Genomic DNA, 18,885 nt, shown 5'->3' on the forward strand with positions numbered 1-18,885 from the left:
TCATATAACCTAGCGACATTATTAAAATCTCCTCTGACTATAACTGAGCCTGTAGTCACCCCTTGCACCAGGAGTGCAAGGTTCCAAAAGAAAGAGCTTTGCCTAGCATTCAAGGGCAAGCACTGTAACTATGGACACCCTGGATACACTCATGTTTCCATTTAATACAAGGAATCAGCTTTCCTTATCTGCTACTTGATTGTCAATGATGTAAAGGGAATATTTGCATATTAACATCCCCCACACCTCTCTTCTTATCTTTCCAGAAGTAAAAAACATTGCTTAAGAAAATATTTAGATGACATCCTTCTCAGGTTGGCCCTTGAGAGGTGTGTCTCCTGAATACAGGTACAGCTGCACACTGATGTCTCAAGAGTTGTTGTAGGCAAATTGTCCACTGTGGAGTATTTGAGCCCCTAACATTACATTGTAAGACTTTGAACGTGTCCGAGCTTTGTAGCCATCAGAACAGATATCTAATGTCCAAAGTGTGTTTGAACCACAGTCCAATAATGTAAACATTTGATTATTCCCATCCCCAACCAGTTTACTTGCCATCCCATCCCCGTCCAATCAGCAAAACTAATTTGAATGACACTGATCCTGCCTCTAAGTATTGACAGCCAAGCAGCACAGCCCCCTGTGTGCTTTATTTGCACACAGGACGGCGCTGCGTGCCTCTTGGTAGGGTTTCTTCCCCTGCTAAGCAGTGGTTGTTGCAGAACGCATACTAGATGGAGCTGACGGGGCATTGGAAGACTAGCCCCCCAGCTCTCATTATTGCACTAGCAGCATAGACACACAGACTGACAGTAGAGTAGTCATCTCCTGGCAGTCACCATCTATATGTTGCTAAGAGGAGGGGTGGACCATCCGGTTCTCCCCATGGTGGCATGTGTGCAGGATGCGTGTAGGTAAGTCAGGTGTTTAAACTTACTGTGATATGTATGCAATTGCATACATGTCTGTATGGATGAATGTATGCTGTGTTTGTTTTAATGACTGCATGCATTCAAGGATCTGTACATGTGATGTGCAAATGCGTGGCTGTACATGTTTGTGCACGTGTGTGTGAGTCCGCCTGCATCCCTACACTTAGGGGTGGGGCTCCTGGGGCACGCATTATTTGCTTTACCATTGTGTCACAGTACTGTGAATCAAGGTTAAAGCAACAATGGTAAGTGAAGTGTCATTGTGTGACTACACTGGCCTACGTTTAGTGTAGGCCAGTCTATTATATTATATTATTTTAATTTTTGTTTAGCACTGTCCCTGCCCAGAAGGTCTCAGAGCACCTTACAAGGTTCACAGATCCAAATGGGTGGATGGTGAAATAGAAGGTACAGCTTGTTTTCAGGATAGGGTAGAAAGATTAGGATAGAGATATGGTAGCAGGGGATGTGGAGGGGATGAGTTATGTGGGGGAACAGATATGTTTTTAAGCTCTTTCTGAAAGTGGTGATGGAGAGTGCAGTGTGGATGTGCAAAAGTAGGGTGTTCCATGCCCTGGGTGCCCAGTGGGTAAACACCTGCTTTTTGTGCATGTTTTGCAAAGTGGTTAGTGTAGGAGATGCTGGCTTGCTTGTCTGGTGTTTACGTCATTAATGGATTTCAGTATGTGCTGAAGGTAAGAAGGCGTTTTGTGGTGGATGGCTTTAAGGACAATGCAGAGTCTTTTAAAGGCAATTATTTGGCATACTGGGAGCCAGTGGAGCTGGGCGATAGCTGGGGTGATGTGTTAGTGATGTGTTAATGTTAATGTTTTGGTAAGTGGAGGATGTGTCTGGCTGCTGTGTTTTTTAAAGCTGTCAGGGGACAAGGGTGCTGCTGCAGAGACCAGTGAGGAGAACAGTGCTGTAGTCCAGCTATGGGCAGAACCAGTGCCTGGACTTTGTGTGTGGTAGTCTTCAAGAGCTAGGATGTGTCTGATCCTTCATTGTAGGTGTAGTTGCAGATTGTTTGTTTGGGTGACAGCGGCTATGTGGTGTGAGATGGAAGGGTGGGGGGTCAATGGTGGAGCCAAGGAATTTGACAGGTGCGGAAAGGGATATGTGTGAGTTGTCCATTGCAAGTTCTTTGATCTAGAAGGAGAGTTTGAGTTTCTATCGGGGAGGGGGGTAAATGAGGAGGTATTCCTTTTTGGAAAGGTTGAGCTTGAGGACGTGGGCAGACGTCCAGGTGGTGACAGTGGGGAGACAGCATTTGAGGATGTGGAGTTGTGAGGTAGATGAGATTTGGAACTATATTTATGTAATCTGTGTATTGGTGAAAATGAATGTTGGGTTTGCTAAGGGTCTACCCAAGGGATTCAACATATAGGTTGAAAAGAAATGGAGACAGGGAGGAGCCTTGAGGGATGGGATCGAAAAAGTGTGTTCTGTCAGTAAGGAAGGATGAGCCTGACAGTGGGATAGGATGTTGAGTAGAATGGTGTGATTGAAGATGTTGAAGGCTGCAGAGAAGTCGAGGAGTCTGAGTGCCCTTTGTCAGTGATGTTTTGGGAGTCATCGAGGATGTGAAGTGTAGCGGTCTCAGTGCTGTGTCCTTGTTGAATGCCAGAATGGAAGGGGTTGAGTAGGTTGTTTGGGATGATGTATTGTTGCAGTTGGGTAGTGACAAAGCATTCCATGATTTTGTTGAGATGTGGCAGGATATTGATGGGTTGGTAATGTTCTGGTAGTGTGGGTTAGAGAGGTGTTTTATGGATTAGAAGTTAAATTTGGCCAGTTTTAAGAGTAGAGGGGTTAGTACCTTCTGCGAGATGGGAGTTGATGATGTTGAGTCAGGTGGAAGTGAGAGAGGTTATGTAATTGGATTCAGCTTGAGGTTAGCATACACCATCCAAGATATGTGCAGGTTTTGTTTTGGTAGTAAATTTAATGAGAGAGTCTCTGTTGAGGGGGTGGAAGGTGTGCCATGTGGTTGAATGTTTGGGGGGGCTGGAGTTGGAGAGAAGAGAGGATGGCTTGCCTAACTTTATGTAATTTAGAGTTGAAGTAGTCCATGAGGGAGCTGCATTTGTAAAAGCATATTTCGCATAATACCGCCTGATAATGAACATTGGCCTAAGCGCATTCGCATCGTACTGTAAATTGCATTTAAATGAACTTGCAATAAGTTGTCTACGCCACCTACTTAAAGCTATCCGCCATTTTGATTAACTCCTGCTTTCTGCCCAATGCTAGAAATTGTGTTTTTGACTCCAGCAGAGCAAAATGAACTTTGTACTATGACAACGTAGATAAGCATGTGGAAGCTGCTAAGGTGGAATTGTTTGTCCTGCACTAAGAAACCTTGGAGCTAAACAAGAGCCATATTTAAACAGTAATCTAGAGACCATCTGTATCAATAGTGTCTTCTCCATTCAAACAGCAAAACAGAATGTTGAATAGCTGAATATGTGCTTTTGCAGAAATCTGTGTTTTCGCTCCTTGAAACTAAGCTGACTTTAAACTTAAGAACAAACAGTAGACAAATATTAGTAAATGAAACAAGGACTGTTACCATTGTGCTTTATGTGCAGAAAAACATGTCTAGTGTTTAAGGAAAACATTGAACAATGTATAGTTGTTTAAATCTGTATTAGTAATGTGAACTGGCCATGAACCCTAGTGAATGGATAACACAAAGATGGGCTGGACGATGTGTCCAGGATTGTGAGATAAATGTATAAATATGCATGCTTTATAATGTCCAGCACTCGCTCATCTCACGGTGTCCGCTACCACACATTGCGAGGTGTTGAGAGACCAGAGAGCTGTTGTTCAAAATAAAAGTGTACTTGTACCATTGTACTTGTGCCTGGCGTATTTCTATTAAGTGGTATTAAGCCTCAATATAGCTTTAATCTTTCAGATGGCACCCGGATAGGGACCCTCAGGATTGATGTTGCATCACTAAGACAAGGACGAGGCTGCCGGACCGGGATCAGAGAGTGAAGGGGCCCCTGCAAAGTGAGACACGATTCCTCTGGAGTACTGCACGACCAGATCCCTAGACGGTGAGCAGCGTTTAGCGAGACATCATGACGAGGGTCCCCGTATCGAGGCCTGTTTTGCCAAAATGCCAGCCACGACAATTTGTAATCTGATTGAACCCCTGTGTTTGAAATCAGGTGAGTCGTATCTCGATTCCTAAGAATCCTGATATTGATTGCAGATTTGTGTTTGCAAATAAAAACGATGCCAGGTAACAACAGTGATCTGATATTCCTGGGAAATTGTCATCCTGTTTCAAAAATGTTTTTCCGCAGTGATAGACAATCTTTGGAACTAGGACAACTGGTACAACCCAATGTGTTGCCGGATTTTTTAATGCACTGTAAGTATGGCCTAGGAACTATCGTATTTAATGAAATTTGGCACAGACAGACCAGGCATGTTTCCGAACTTCAGTGGCCAGTCTATGGTAGTTTTGAAATTGCCCGCCTAGAGCATTTAGAATCTGTATTGTTGCGAAAAAAGGCTAGGCCTGCAGCATTTGATGCAGTTAAAGATTGGAGAAAGGAAGCTATGCAGCTACTTAGAAGTAAAGGAAGGCATGCAGGTAGACACATGACGAATGCTGAGAAAGCATTATTGCATGATCAGCAAAAACAGTCAGAATCCATTAGAAGTATGGACAGGGCTTTTCAACTTCATGTGCAAAAGATATATCCCTCTCAGGATTTTCATACATCAGATGAGTTACTTAATAAATTGTTAAATGAACGTAGAACTGTTTCAACTGCACCTCCTCCTTATATGCCTCCTCCCGTTGTTGTGCCTCCTCCCGTTGTTGTTCCTCTTCCTGTTATTGTTCCTCCTCCTGCACCTCCACCTTTGCTGACAGTTGCCGTACCCATAATTCCTTCTGCACCACCAGCGGTATTACCTCCTCTACCTATGGATTCTTTACCAGGTGGTTCTGCTCCACCTGTTATGGTTGAAGGGGAGGGAGATGATTCAAGAATAGTGACTTGTGGTACAGTGTCTAAAGACAGAAAAAGAGAATTATATACATGTGCTAAAAAGTACCTAGAAGAGGGCAATGAATCATCTGTTCTAGTTGCGATTTTCTGATCAAGGGGGTATTCTTGAACAGACTATTTTGATAGAACGGATGGGAACGCATTAAGCTGATGTATGGAGTGATTTGACGGACATGAAGTGAAAGGGCCCCTGAGGGACCCTCGGATGTGAAAACAAGGCACAATCACCACACACAAATTGATACACCAGACACAAGGTTCTGTTCCCAAAATCTAGGGTTTATTGCAATACAAAATAGTCCCAGTTGGCCAAATGGTCCCACGCCCAGCGACGTGTGTCTAACAGACCTCGGGGGACGCAAGAGAGTGAGAGATGTACATCAGTTACATATATACAAAAGGAGCACCTTACAATCAGCAATGACACAGTATGACACATTTGATGCCGCCCCCAATTCATTTCCCTTTGAATTAGAGGCGATGATTGACCATTGTGACAAATATGACACCTTAGACCACCATATTTAGTAACGGTTTGCAATCTCCAATTTTACAGACACCATTCTTTATTTGCGAGAACACAGCGTTTCTGTTTTCATGGGCAAGCTGCGTGTAGGAGACTGGCACATACCAGGCCTCACTATCTCTTAGTTTCGATTCTCGCTCTAGAGGTCAGCCCGCTCTCCGGGGCCTCACTGTGCTCAGAAAGGGGGGCCGTAAAGAAGAACATAATTAAACTCTTTAAATGCTAGTTTCATACATTGCTATTCTTTCAGGAGACTCGCTGGCATTCGTGTACTGATTAAAATGCCTTGCTCCCTGCCTTAAAGGATATGTGAGGGAGGGAATCGGGCATTTCTGTCTGGCTTTCCAGTGTAATGTTTCAACATGTTTCTTAGCCTTGGATCTTTGAAGCGAAATAATATCTACAGCAAAACAGTTTTACATGAGGCAAAGTGGCAACGTTAGAGAGAGCAGAGAGAAAACAAAATGGCGGTTCTGGTCATCTTAAAATGGCCTCCCTCTAGTTGAACTGATAGCTACATAATAACTAATGAGTATATATTCTTAACATTGTAAATGAGGTGATTGGGGTGATTGGTCTTCGGCCAACCAATTAATCATGCATTTCCTTCCGCCCAAGGGGTGTTTAGTATTTCTGGACTGACTGTGAAAACAGAATCAAAATGTCGAGGCTGAGCACCCAAAAGGAAATACACCAAACAAGGGTTACAAAGGAACATACAAAGTACTTTATTTTATACTGAATCCAGTTACAAAAACAGAGCAAAATCAGATAGCTATCAGCCCTCAGTACAACACAACGAACTCCAGCGTGGGTCAATGTGTTCAGTGAGAGACGTTGTACATTAGAATGCATTCGCTTTTTATACACTTGGTGGGCGCGATGTCCAGCCCCACTTCGGGTTAATATTCCATTTAATACATCACCGATCTAAGGTTCGTACCAAGTCTCAAACAACCGCATATAACTGGTTTGCCTTTAATACATGTATAAACAAGCCTATGCAATAACTGTGTATTCTAAGATTTTCCATACAGGCCTTCTTAAACATTAATACAATGTAGTTAAACAGATGTTCTTCGTTCAGTATTTGAAAAATTTGTCTCAACATATGCTCGTGTATTAGTTTCATTGCACGAGTAATCCTTCTACACATAGGTTAACAAAGGACAAGGTCTCAGTTCACGACCTCAACAGGTGGCCTGCAGGCAAGTTACACATTAGCTATGTACAGAGGTCAAGACGGCCATGTTGTATTCTGGAATGACATCGTCCACCATTTTAACTCACAGGGTGACTTTTACACAATGAATCCTAAAATGGTGGCTTGACCTAAAATGGCGGCTTACATGGATTTAAGGTCAGGACCTTGCAACACGGATTTCTTTCGCAAGCGACTTTCGAGCAGCTTGGCGTAGGCCAATATTAATATATTTATTAAAATAGGAGGCACAATATACTTTCTCTTTCGACAAACCCTCCTTTTGGCCTATGCCAAGTGCTAAAAACTACTTTGGGTCTCCTTGCAAATAACTCCATGCATCATCATCCATGCACCCTGAATCACAGTCGGAAATATCTATTGCCATTAGGTCATTTGCTAAAATATCCTTCAACACATATTCTTTGGAAGTCTTATCTGGGGCATACACTTTATGTCCTATCGAACCTATCGCTTGTGCGCAACATCCCCCTAGCATCGAACACATACCAGGTAGACACTGAATACAGCAACAAAGAAACAACATGATTCCCAAAATAATTAATAAGACCGGAAGTACCTTCCAACCCCAAGATCGCAAGAAGTCTCAGAACCAAGCGCTTAGATCCCAGTTTCCCTCGGGAACATGCACTTTGGAAGTAAGAATGTGCAGATTCTGTATTGCCTTGAAGATAGTTGGGGAGGAATCTGGAACGAAAACACAGCAAGCGGCCCCCACTAATTTGCACACTCCACCACGCTCAGCTAAAATGACATCTAATGCCATTCGGTTTTGAAGTGCTACTAATCTTATCGCCTTCTGTTCTAACATCATATTGTAGAGTATATCCGTGGTCCGGTTGATGGTTCTCTCCAGTACTCTTGCTAGTTTTCTGATATCTTCTGAATTCGCTATCTGCCCCCAAAATGGCACAACTGATTTACTATGTCTCCCAAGATTTGTGCTGGGGTGTCACCATTCTCATCCCGCCGTGGACAAGCCTTTGAAACTTCTTTTGTACTAGCTATAAACACCCCTGGCAACAGGATCCCTAAATAACAGGTTCCGTGCCAATCCCTAGGCAACCATGGGAATGCTACATTACCGCAGACAAAGTAGACAGGTTCGCCTAAATACAAAGGTCTGTTCTCCCCAGTCAAATTTGCAACGTTGGCACAACCTAGAAAATGTCCCATTGACTGAGTTCCATTCCTCTGTTTGCAAAAAGAAAGTGAATCGGGGCTATGGTTAACAGTGTAAGAAGGAGGCATGGTGTCCTTATTGCCTATTGGAGACATTTTAAAGGAAATCAAAGATTGGAAAGGACGAGACAGTTTATCAGAAGGCCTAATAGAAGCAACATTCAGTTTACTCCTATTTGCAAAAAGCGAGCATCCCAGGGGAGTCAAAACACGTTTCTCAAAACTAAAAGTTCCCTGAGATGCTATCATTCCATCGGCCAAAAAACAGTGCTCTGAGAGAAGCATAGCAAGCAGTTGTCAACGGTAAAGGTTGAATATACCAACCTAGCCCCTTATTCCTGTGCTGCGGTAAATGTGAGCAGACCCAACAGTTATATTTATTAAAAATGGCATGTGTAGCATTCATGATAAGCAGTAAAGTGTTATTGTGGTACCTTCGTCTGTGCTGGGAATCCCGAGGGGATAAAGTATGCAAATGTACAATGGGAGTAGGAACAATAGGTGCACTTTCAGTAGGCAACAAAAGTTCTAAAGAGTGAGTTTCCTCGAGGTACCACAATCCTAAGGCAGTGACTATTAGAAAACAAAATATCATTATAAGAATTCAGCAATACGTTTTCGGGGCCCAGGCATTTTGTCCATTGTCCCGGTTGGTCACACCCTTATTTACAAATCCCATACGAGCAGTAGCGGTGGCGGGCATGCTAGTCTTCAAACAGACACTCCAAAGTTTGTTGCTGGCGACCTCCCGGTCGAGCGACTTCTTAGTCCTTCCACAACCATAGCCAACAGAATCCCCTTTCTCAAATTTGGGCAAAAAGCAAGCCCTTGATGACTCTCTTCCTTCTCCGAACGCACACCTGAACCGTGCCATACGTCTATCAGATGCACAGCAAAACCGTGCCGTAAGTCTATCAGACGCACAGCAAAACCATGCCGTAAGTCTATCTTCGTGGTCGTAGATTATACCGTACTTTTCTTGGTACTGTTTGATCCGGAAACAATATGTCATCACTTCCTGCTGGAAGCAACGTGTCGGAGGCAAATGAGGGGCTGAATTCGAAACAGCCGTTCCCGGGTGCATAATATGTGGAGAGTGTGGAGACAAAATGGCAGCTTCCCCAAGCCTCCCGGGCTCAGAGATATTCTCTGACACACTCTCAATGCTGCTTACTGCTTTGGGATCATTGGTGGCAGTGTCATTGAGGGGTTTTGTTTCTTCTGTATTATGTGGCACAGGGTGAGGAAGTTTCTTGATGTGGGATGCGTGGATCCAATTCTTTCGGCCAGCGACCCGCACTGCTGTTCGGGTGACCAACAGGACCTGGAATGGACCACGCCAGCAAAGCGCGAGGCAGAAGGTGCGCTTAAACGATTTGACGAGCACCCAACTCCCAGGCCGTATGCGCTGGCCCGGGCCCTCGTATCGCACAGGTAAAGCTTCTCGTACCTGGTGATAAATCAAATACAGATTTTTAGTCAATTGGCTACAATAATCTGAAAGTAGTACATTTTCGACATTTCTTAACAAGTTACATTTAGGAAGGTTCCAAATATTGGCAGGTCTCCCCATTACCACCTCAAATGGAGAGAGCCCAGTCTTAGTTTGAGGGGTTGTGCGCATAGATAATAATACGATCGGTGAGGCTTCTGGCCATTTTAGTTTGTGCCGACACCCGTTTTAGCGAGCTTGTTCTGGATAATACCGTTATGTCTTTCCACTAGTCCAGCGCTTTGAACATGTCTGGCCGAATGGAACCGTTTGTCAATTCGTAACGCTGTGCAAATCTGTAGAATTACAGCGGCGACAAAATGTGGACCATTGTCCGACCAGATAACTCTTGGCAAACCGAACCGTGGAAAGTATTCTTTTAACATGATTTTTGCAGTAGTCGTATCTGTAGCATCTTTAACAGGGAAAGCCTCAACCCATTTACTAAAAGCACAGATAACCACCAGTACATATTTCTTATTATCGCATCGTTCCATTTCAATGAAATCAAAGTGGATCACTTCAAAGGGGACAGAGGGTGGCCCAAATCTACCCCTTGGAGTTACTGTCCCCTTTCCCACGTTGTGTTGCAGGCAAATCATGCACTCCCGGACGTAGCGCTGGGCAATTTTTGAAATTTTGTCATTTACCCAAACCTTCTCATTTTTGTCATTTGCTGAGCACATACATGCGTAGGACCATGGGCCATGATGACCATCATCATGACGTACGCATCAGGGAGTAGCCCTTTCCCTTCTACCATGTCCACCCAACACCCGTCATCATCAAGTTTCCCCATGCCTTCAGCCCACTTTTTGGATTCTTCTAACGTGGCATCAGCTTGGATATCCCGTACAGACCCAAAACCCTCTTCTATTGTATAAGCATCTACAGATTCCCTTGAAACATACATCTCCGTAAGGAGATCGGTAGCAGTTTGCCTAGCTATCTGATCAGCGAAAGCATTCCCTTTCCCTATATCATCTGTAATCTTTCGATATGCTGCACATTTCATAACTGCTAACTGAGTAGGGAGCGCAAGCGCTGAGAGTAGTTGCCTATTAGGGAGCCATGTTGAATTTTGGTGCCATGTGACGTTAGGAACCCACTCTCTGACCAAAGTCTCCCAAAGTTGTGGACCACCCCAAAGGCATACTGACTATCAGTATATATATTTACTGCAAGCCCTTCGGAAAGTTCACAAGCTCGGGTCAATGCTATAATCTCTGCGGCCTGCGCAGAATTATGCGTGATTCTCTTAGTTTCCACAACCATGCTCAATGTAATGATCGCATAAGCAGCTGTGGATGTACCATCCGGAAGTTTGAAGCAGGAGCCGTCGCAAAACAGCTGTCCTTGTGGATTATCCAAGGGAGTATCTTTCAAACCAATTCTACCCTTCGTCTCTTGTTCAGTCATATATAAACAATCATGTGGCACTTCATCGCTGCAAGTAGTATCTTGCGGGAAAGGTAGGAGTACAGCCGGATTAAGGACACAACACCTCCTAATTTGAATGTGAGGAGCAAACATGATCAATTCATATCTTGTCAACCGTGCAGAAGTGAGGTGTTGCGTTTGAGTTTGGTTCAGTAGAACATCTACAGAGTGAGGCACCATCAGGGTTAGATCATGGCCTAGGACCATTCCCTCACTCTGTTTTACAGACGCGGCAGCAGCAGCGGCAGCGCGCAAACATCTTGGCAAAGCGCATGCTAAAGCATCAAGGGCGGAACAAAAGTAACCGCACGGCCTATTCTTCCCTCCATGTTCTTGCGTTAATACAGCCAAAGCACATCCATCACATTCATGCACAAACAACACAAAGGCCTTTTCATAGTTTGGTGTGCCCAAAACTGGTGCAGAGCATAATGCAGTCTTAAGCAAGTCAAACGACTGCTGGTGTACCGCGTTCCATGGCAATGGCGAAGAAATGCCCTTCTTCGTCAAAGCCAACATCGGTTTGATCACTAGTGAGAAATTCGGGATCCACAACCTACAGTAAAAAGCCATACCTATCAAGGCTCTAACTTCCTTCTGTGTAATTGGGACAGACATACCAGAAATGTGTTTTATTCTTTCAGGTGTCAATCTTCCTCCCTTCTTTGACAGGAGATAGCCTAAATAGGCGACCTCCTGACAACAATATTGAAATTTTTTAAGCGAAGCTTTGTGACCATGCTTAGCTAGATGAATAAGTAATGACACAGTGCCCTCCTTACAGGCACTCTCAGAGTCAGCAGCTAGAAGTAAATCATCAACGTACTGAAGCAAAGTACGGGTAGAGGGCAATTCAAGGGTATCAAGTTGTTCTTTCAAAGCCCTACTATAAATGCTAGGACTCTCTGTGTACCCTTGAGGTGCACGAGTAAATGTAAATGAGCGTCCCCCTAAGGTGAACGCGAACAAATATCTACTATCCTTGTGTATAGGAATACTAAAGAACGCATTCTTTAAGTCCACAACACTAAAGTAAGTAGCTGTAGCTAGAATCATGGTTAGGATTGTCGTTACATCAGGCACAATTGGAAATTGTGGTGCCACGACTTTATTAATGGCACGCAAAACAATTATGAAACGGAATGGAATTACATTATCGCCTTTCTTGTACACAGGTAAAATCGGACTGTTACACAAACTTCCTGAAATTTCTTCAATCACCCTGCGATGCACAAAATCAGAAACAATACATTTCAAAGCTTGCTCGCCCTCAACCGAAATCTTATACTGGGGAATGCGTGGCAGCTCAATTCCATGTTTCAAAACTATTTTGACAGGCTCAATATGTAAAATACCGACATCATTGTCATCGAAAGCCCACAAACTCTCTGGTACATCAATGAATTCTGGAGGCAAAGGTCTAGTCAAGAATTGTGAGGCAGAAAATTGCTGTGGTGAAATCGTCAAGCGCACTCCATCAGAAGAACAATACATCACTGCATTTAATTCTTTTAACAGATTCAACCCCAGCAAGTTCTCTCCGTAATCCGAAGTCAACAGAAATGGACAATGGTCCGTAAAGGGACCCAAATAAATAGGTACCGGCATAGAAACCGGACAAACAACTGGTGTACCAGAAAACCCTACAGAGCCATTGGTTTGCCCTGACAATGGGATTTTTGGAACCCGTGAATGATCAATGGAACACTTCTGTGCTCCAGTGTCTATCAAAAACTGATGTTTCCTATTTCCCACCACTATTTCAACGTAGGGACCTTTCTGATTGACAGGAATAGGTGTAGGTTCCAAACCCTGATTCGGGCAATCCTAACGAAACAAAATATCATCAGAAGGAAGTTCTTCAGATAAATATGCAGCGGAAGGATGATCAAATATGTTCCTGGTGTCCACACTCGGAGTCTGATTGTCCTGCGAAAAAGGTTGCTGAGGGTCCTGTGTAAACTGACCTCTAACAGGGCCCCCTACGCTGGGGCGACCTCTGGATCGCCTACCCATATTACCAAATGTATTATTCGACCTTTGTTGAAGGACGGGGCATCGTGCTCGCCAATGACCCTCTCAACGACAATAAGCGCACTCGTTAATGTTCACAGGACCCAAGGGCACATTCCCCTACGGGACATACTGACCTCTAACCTGAGAACTACCCCCTCTGGGGCCCCTAACAATTTGCTGCAATAGCACTTTAGTTTTTAAATGGCCTTTCCGTTTTTCAATCCTCTCTTTTTCATTATTGACACGGTTCTCGTAGTACTGAGCCATGTGCAGTACTTCTGATTGCGATTTCGCCTGCCAAGCGCTCTCGGAAGACATAATTTGTGACTGCATGTCAGGCAGCAATCCACATACAAATTTGTCCACAAATAATCTTTTCCCAGACTCTGTGCCTAAGTCTTGCCCACTGAAATCCGAGAATACCTGTTCGAACCGATTAAAGAACTCGGTAGCACCCTCAGACTTCCCTTGGACACAGGCTGTAAGCTTGTCCCAAATTATTCTCTTTTCGGGAATTATGGTTTTTAATTCAGCAACGATCATGCAGAGTTAATATCACCTGAGGTGGTCTTTGGCCAGCTGGCGTTTCCCCATCAAGTCTAGTTATATTCACCCATGTATCTCCCAACCTGGGTACGTCGTCAATAGTTCTAACTTGTTTCCATAAATCTACGGGCAGGAGTACAGGAAAGAACAAATCAATGTCACCTAAGGTGAACACTGAGGACTGCAAAAACGGATTCTATCTCTTTATAGAACCCTATCCGGTTTTTCCTAATATCAGGAATAGATTGCCTAATAATATTCACTTCCTTTCTTGAGAACGGGACGTGAACGAACTGTGATACATAATGTGCGGGAATGTTCACAGCGACTATACCCTGTGCAGCATCGTCCGCGATCTCAACCTTTGGGACAAATGTCGGAGGAACCTCTCTCATAGGCAACTAAGATGTAGGGAACTCCGAACGCTTACTAAGAAACAGAGCTAAATCGAGCACTAAAGCAGTCGAAGCAGTGTCAAGTGAAAAAGCCATCTTATAAATACCCAGTAACTCTGTGGGACAACTAATCTTTCTCTTTACACATTCATCCTGTAGGTACTCTACCATCACCTGTATCACTTTCCTCTGCATTTCTAGCGTATATTGACTATATGTGTCATATACCTCAACTGGAGTTATCGATATGTCTGAAATCCATCTAATCGCGTCTTTCTTACAAATTCGTATTTCCTCCGATATCGGTTTACGACACGGAAGGAACAGTTTCTGCACATACATATTTTCCTCTTCGTCATCCTCATTTTGTAACTTTTCTAACTCCTTTCTATACCCAACCAAACAACCTCTCTACATGCTCATTTACCTTCTCCACAGTGTCTCTAGAAAGCGCTAGAGTATTTAGATCCCTTAACCCTTGCAGAAAATCTGCATTATTTAATCTTCCCCACATTATACATAACTGAATCCCTAAACCTTCAATAAAAACATTTTTCTCAGGAAAATTATCCGTATTACAAAGTGTAGCAAAAATGCTAGCTTGATCGTCCTTCTCCATACAATGCTTAGCCCATGCAATTAACTCACGTTTCTTCTCCGGTGGTACGGTATTGCGAGTGACAACCTTTGTTCCTGTACCTCGATCGATTACAAGCGGCTCAGGACCACTTGGAAGAGAGGGAGAAGGCATATTTGATGGAGGTACTATAACCGGTGCGATAAAAAGAGGTGGGGGAGCTGGAGGAAGGGGAACATTAGGCTGAGCAAGAACAACGGGAACAACAACAGGCGGAGCAGGAATAACAGGAGGAAGAGGCAAAGCAGCAGGAAGAGGAACATATGGAGGTGGCGCAGAGGCACCAGGCCTTCGTTCATTTAATATTTTGTCAATAAACTCATCAGAAACATAAAGATCTTTAGAAGGATAGATTTTCTGAATACCGAGTGAAAAAGCCCTATCCATATATTTAGTCGCTCAGACTGTTTGTCCTGATCATATAACAATGCTTTTTCAGCGTTCGTTTTATGACGGCGTGCTTGTTTCTCTCTACTTTTAAGTTGTTGCAACACTTCTTTTTTGCAATTCTGTAAAACATAAAATGCTGCAGGTCTAGCTTTTTTCTTTAATAGAATTGACTCTAAATACTCAATACGAGGGATTTCAAAACTACCATTGATTGGCCACCGAAGTTCGGAGGCATGTCTGGTTTGTCTGTGCCAAATGTCATTAAATACTATACTTCCAATGCCATGCTTACAATACATAGTACATGCCGGCAACCCCTCCTGTGGTGCGGGACGGCTAAATTGCAAAGATTGTCTATCACTGCACAATAATGCCCTAAAGCAGGTAGACAATTTCCCAGGCATATCTCAAATTCTTGGTCTTACCTGGTCAATAATTGTGTCTGCAGATACAATGCGCCAAAATTCAAATTGTCAGGGTTAAATTAAGAATCGGGTCACGACTCACCTGACCAAACCTAAGGAGATCCGATTGGATTTCTAAGAATCTTATCTAACTAATCTTACCTCGTGTATGGTGATTTCGGCAAATCTGCTTATCGTCCAAGGATCAGGTTGTGCAGCGCTGCTGAGGTGTCGTGTCTCGTTCAGGGGGCCCCTTATGTCACACCGTCCGATCCCGGTCCAATAGCGTGCATCAACCTTCAACAATCCGGCATCAATCTCGAGGGTCCCTATTTGGGCGCCAACTGTGAAAACAGAATCAAAATATCGAGGCTGAGCACCCAAAAGAAAATACACCGAACACGGGTTACAAAGGAACATACAAAGTACTTTATTTTATACTGAATCCAGTTACAAAAACAGAGCAAAATCAGAAAGCTATCGGCCCTCAGTACAACACAACGAACTCCAGCGTGGTTCAATGTGTTCAGTGAGAGACGTTGTACATTAGAATGCATTCGCTTTTTATACACTTGGTGGGCGCGATGTCCAGCCCCACTTCGGGTTAATATTCCTTTTAATACATCACCGATTTAGGGTTTGTGCCAAGTCTCAAACAACCGCATATAACTTGTTTGCCTTTAATACATGTATCAACAAGCTGATGCAATAACTGTGTATTCTAAGATTTTCCATACAGGCCTTCTCAAACATTAATACAATGTAGTTAAACAGATATTCTTCGTTCAGTATTTGAATACATTGTCTGAACATATGCTCGTGGATTAGTTTCATTGCACGAGTAATCCCTCTACACATAGGTCAACAAAGGACAAGGTCTCAGTTCACGACCTCAACAAGTGGCCTGCAGGCAAGTTACACATTAGCTATGTACAGAGGTCAAGACGGCCATGTTGTATTCTGGAATGACATTGTCCACCATTTTAACTCACAGGGTGACTTTTACACAACAAATCCTAAAATGGTGGCTTGACCTAAAATTGCGCCTTACATGGATTTAAGGTCAGGACCTTGCAACACGGATTTCTTTCGCAAGCGACTTTCGAACAGCTTGGCGTAGGCCAATATTAATATATTCATTAAAATAGGAGGCACGATATACTTTCTCTTTCGACATGACAAACCCTCCTCTTGGCCGTATGCCAAATGCCTCATCCTTACATTGCATCCTCCTCCGACCAAGTATTTGGATCAGATTCAGATTCAGAATCTGATTCAAATTCTTTCTCATATACACTTGTTGTCTCCTCCTTATTATTATCAATGTCGATTTTCATGAATTCTTTAATGGTTTCAGATTCATTACTATTGTGAGTGCTTGATTTAGTAATGTTTTTTCGTTCCATCATTTGTACACATTCTTCACTAATTTCAGTATATACTATAGGGAGACAATGTATGCAACAACAACATGTCACGAATATTGCTAGGATTGCTACTAGGATTGCAAATAGATTCCATCCCCAGGATCGCAACACTTCCCAAAAACAGGAGCTTATGTTCAATTCCCAGCCTCCTTCAGGGGGATGGAGATCCTAGCTTAATACATGCAATTTTCTTATCGCCTCAAAAATCGTGGGGGAGGAGTCACTTACAAATACGCAACATGCTGATCACACGATTTTGCAAACACTGCCGCGATCAACTAAGATTATATCAAGGGCCATTCTATTTTGTAGTGACATCAATCTAATTCCTTTCTCTTCAAGAGTCATATTATATAATATATCAGTGGTTCCATTTATTGTTTCTTCCAATATCCTTGACAGTCGTCTTATGTTATAAGTGTTTGTCGCCTGGCCCCAAAATGGTATGAATGATTTTGCTATGTCCCCTACAATCAATCCGTCTTCAATTTTCCGGCGAGGTCGTGTCCTGGTCAATCTGATTATATCTGATGTTTTTAAAAGAAACACCCCAGGAAACAGAAATCCCAAATAACACGTGCCTCCCCAGTTCCTAGGTAACCAAGGATATGCTTTTTCTCCACATATGAAATACACAGGATCTCCCACATATATTTGTTCCACTTCTTTATCAAGGAATGCTATGTTCCTGCATCTGGTAAATGTGCCTACCTGGAAAGAACCCTTTTTCTTTAAACAGAATGGGACAAAATGAAGGCTATAATTCACTGTATATGAAGGGGGTTCTGCATCCTTATTCCCCTGTGGGTTCATGTGGAACGTGATCACAGAAGTTTTATAAGGTACAGACAATCTATCCTGTGGCATTATTGCTGGTGTAATTAATCGTCTTTTATGGAATATGGAGCAACCCACCGGTTTCATAATCACTTCCTCGAATTCATTAATGTTTGTTTTATCTAGTTGACCAGTTTCACTTTCGTTCCATTTCCCATAGTATAAGGCACTTAGAGAAGCATAACATGCGGAGGTTAAGGGCAGGGGCTGTACATACCATCCTATTTCCTGACCACCATGCTGCGCCAGGTGGGCACAAACCCAACAATTGTTTTTTCTTAGGATTGAGTGCGTCATATTCATTATTAATAGCAATGTGTTGTCTCTCTTCCATTGGGGACAAGGTACAGGTAATCACATGGACTGGACTTTCCGTGGTGGAAATGTTCACAATAGGCAAAAGTACTTCAAGAGGGTGTGTTTCTTCTAGGTACCATAATACTGATATGGTCAATATTGGGGCTAATATACTCATCATACACATTATTATGGTTAGACCCAACATACAATTCTTTCGACCATGTCCTTTTTTCACTTTACTATGTACTGCGTTTAACTCGCTATCAGCATTGGTGCAGGAGGGGACATTTGCTGGTTCCGGCATTCTTCTCTCGTCCTTCTTCTTCTGCTGTGCTCGTCGAATATCTTTTGTTCATGTGCTTCTCAGGGTGTTGAAAGACTTCAATCAATGTCTACAGTCTTTCTATGCCAGTTTGCTATCTGCCTGGATTGCTTATTCATTTGGCAAGGCTCCGTGCATTTTGCACATTGCTCTAGGATTTCAGAGCAGTTGCCTTTGTACCACGTGCACCCTGCTTGTTCGTTCGGGTTCCTGACACATGGATTTAGTACCGAAGAGTTGCGTTTGGTGAGCTGTCTGACTTGCACAACTCTTACGCCACCCTCCTCTAAGCCTCCGGTTCCCACTTCATCCGAAAATAGGAAACAGAGGCAAGAAAATCACAAAGAGATGAAAATGTGATCACTCCTTTCTTCTGCTCCGCAGGTTGTACCATTTGCTCCTGGTATCGTGTGATCGACAAATAGTGCGGGTGCGCTTCCGGTCTCGAGCTTGGAGTCAGCCTGGGGCACAAAGGCAGATGATGATGGGTGCCCAGGCGACAATGCAGGCTGTGGCGCAACAGAAGATGATGGGCGCCACAGAGATATGCGCTTGATGTCCGCCAGCAGGGGTGCAGCATCTGCTGGACAATGTTGAGGCACTCTTTGCCCTTCCACTTTTATGGCATTCTCATCAGGCTTTGTTTCAGGATCAGGCAGTTTCTGTGGCAAGGGACTGGCAATGGCATTTTTCATTTCTGGAACCGCTGCTGTCTCTTTCTGGTCTTTGTCCCGATCAGTTGACGTGTCAAATGGCGATGGGACTTTCTTGGCGTGCGTG

The sequence above is a fragment of the Ambystoma mexicanum genome, chromosome 10 (genome assembly GCF_040938575.1).
Source record: "Ambystoma mexicanum isolate Mex_15411 chromosome 10, UKY_AmexF1_1, whole genome shotgun sequence".
Lineage (NCBI taxonomy): Eukaryota > Metazoa > Chordata > Amphibia > Caudata > Ambystomatidae > Ambystoma > Ambystoma mexicanum.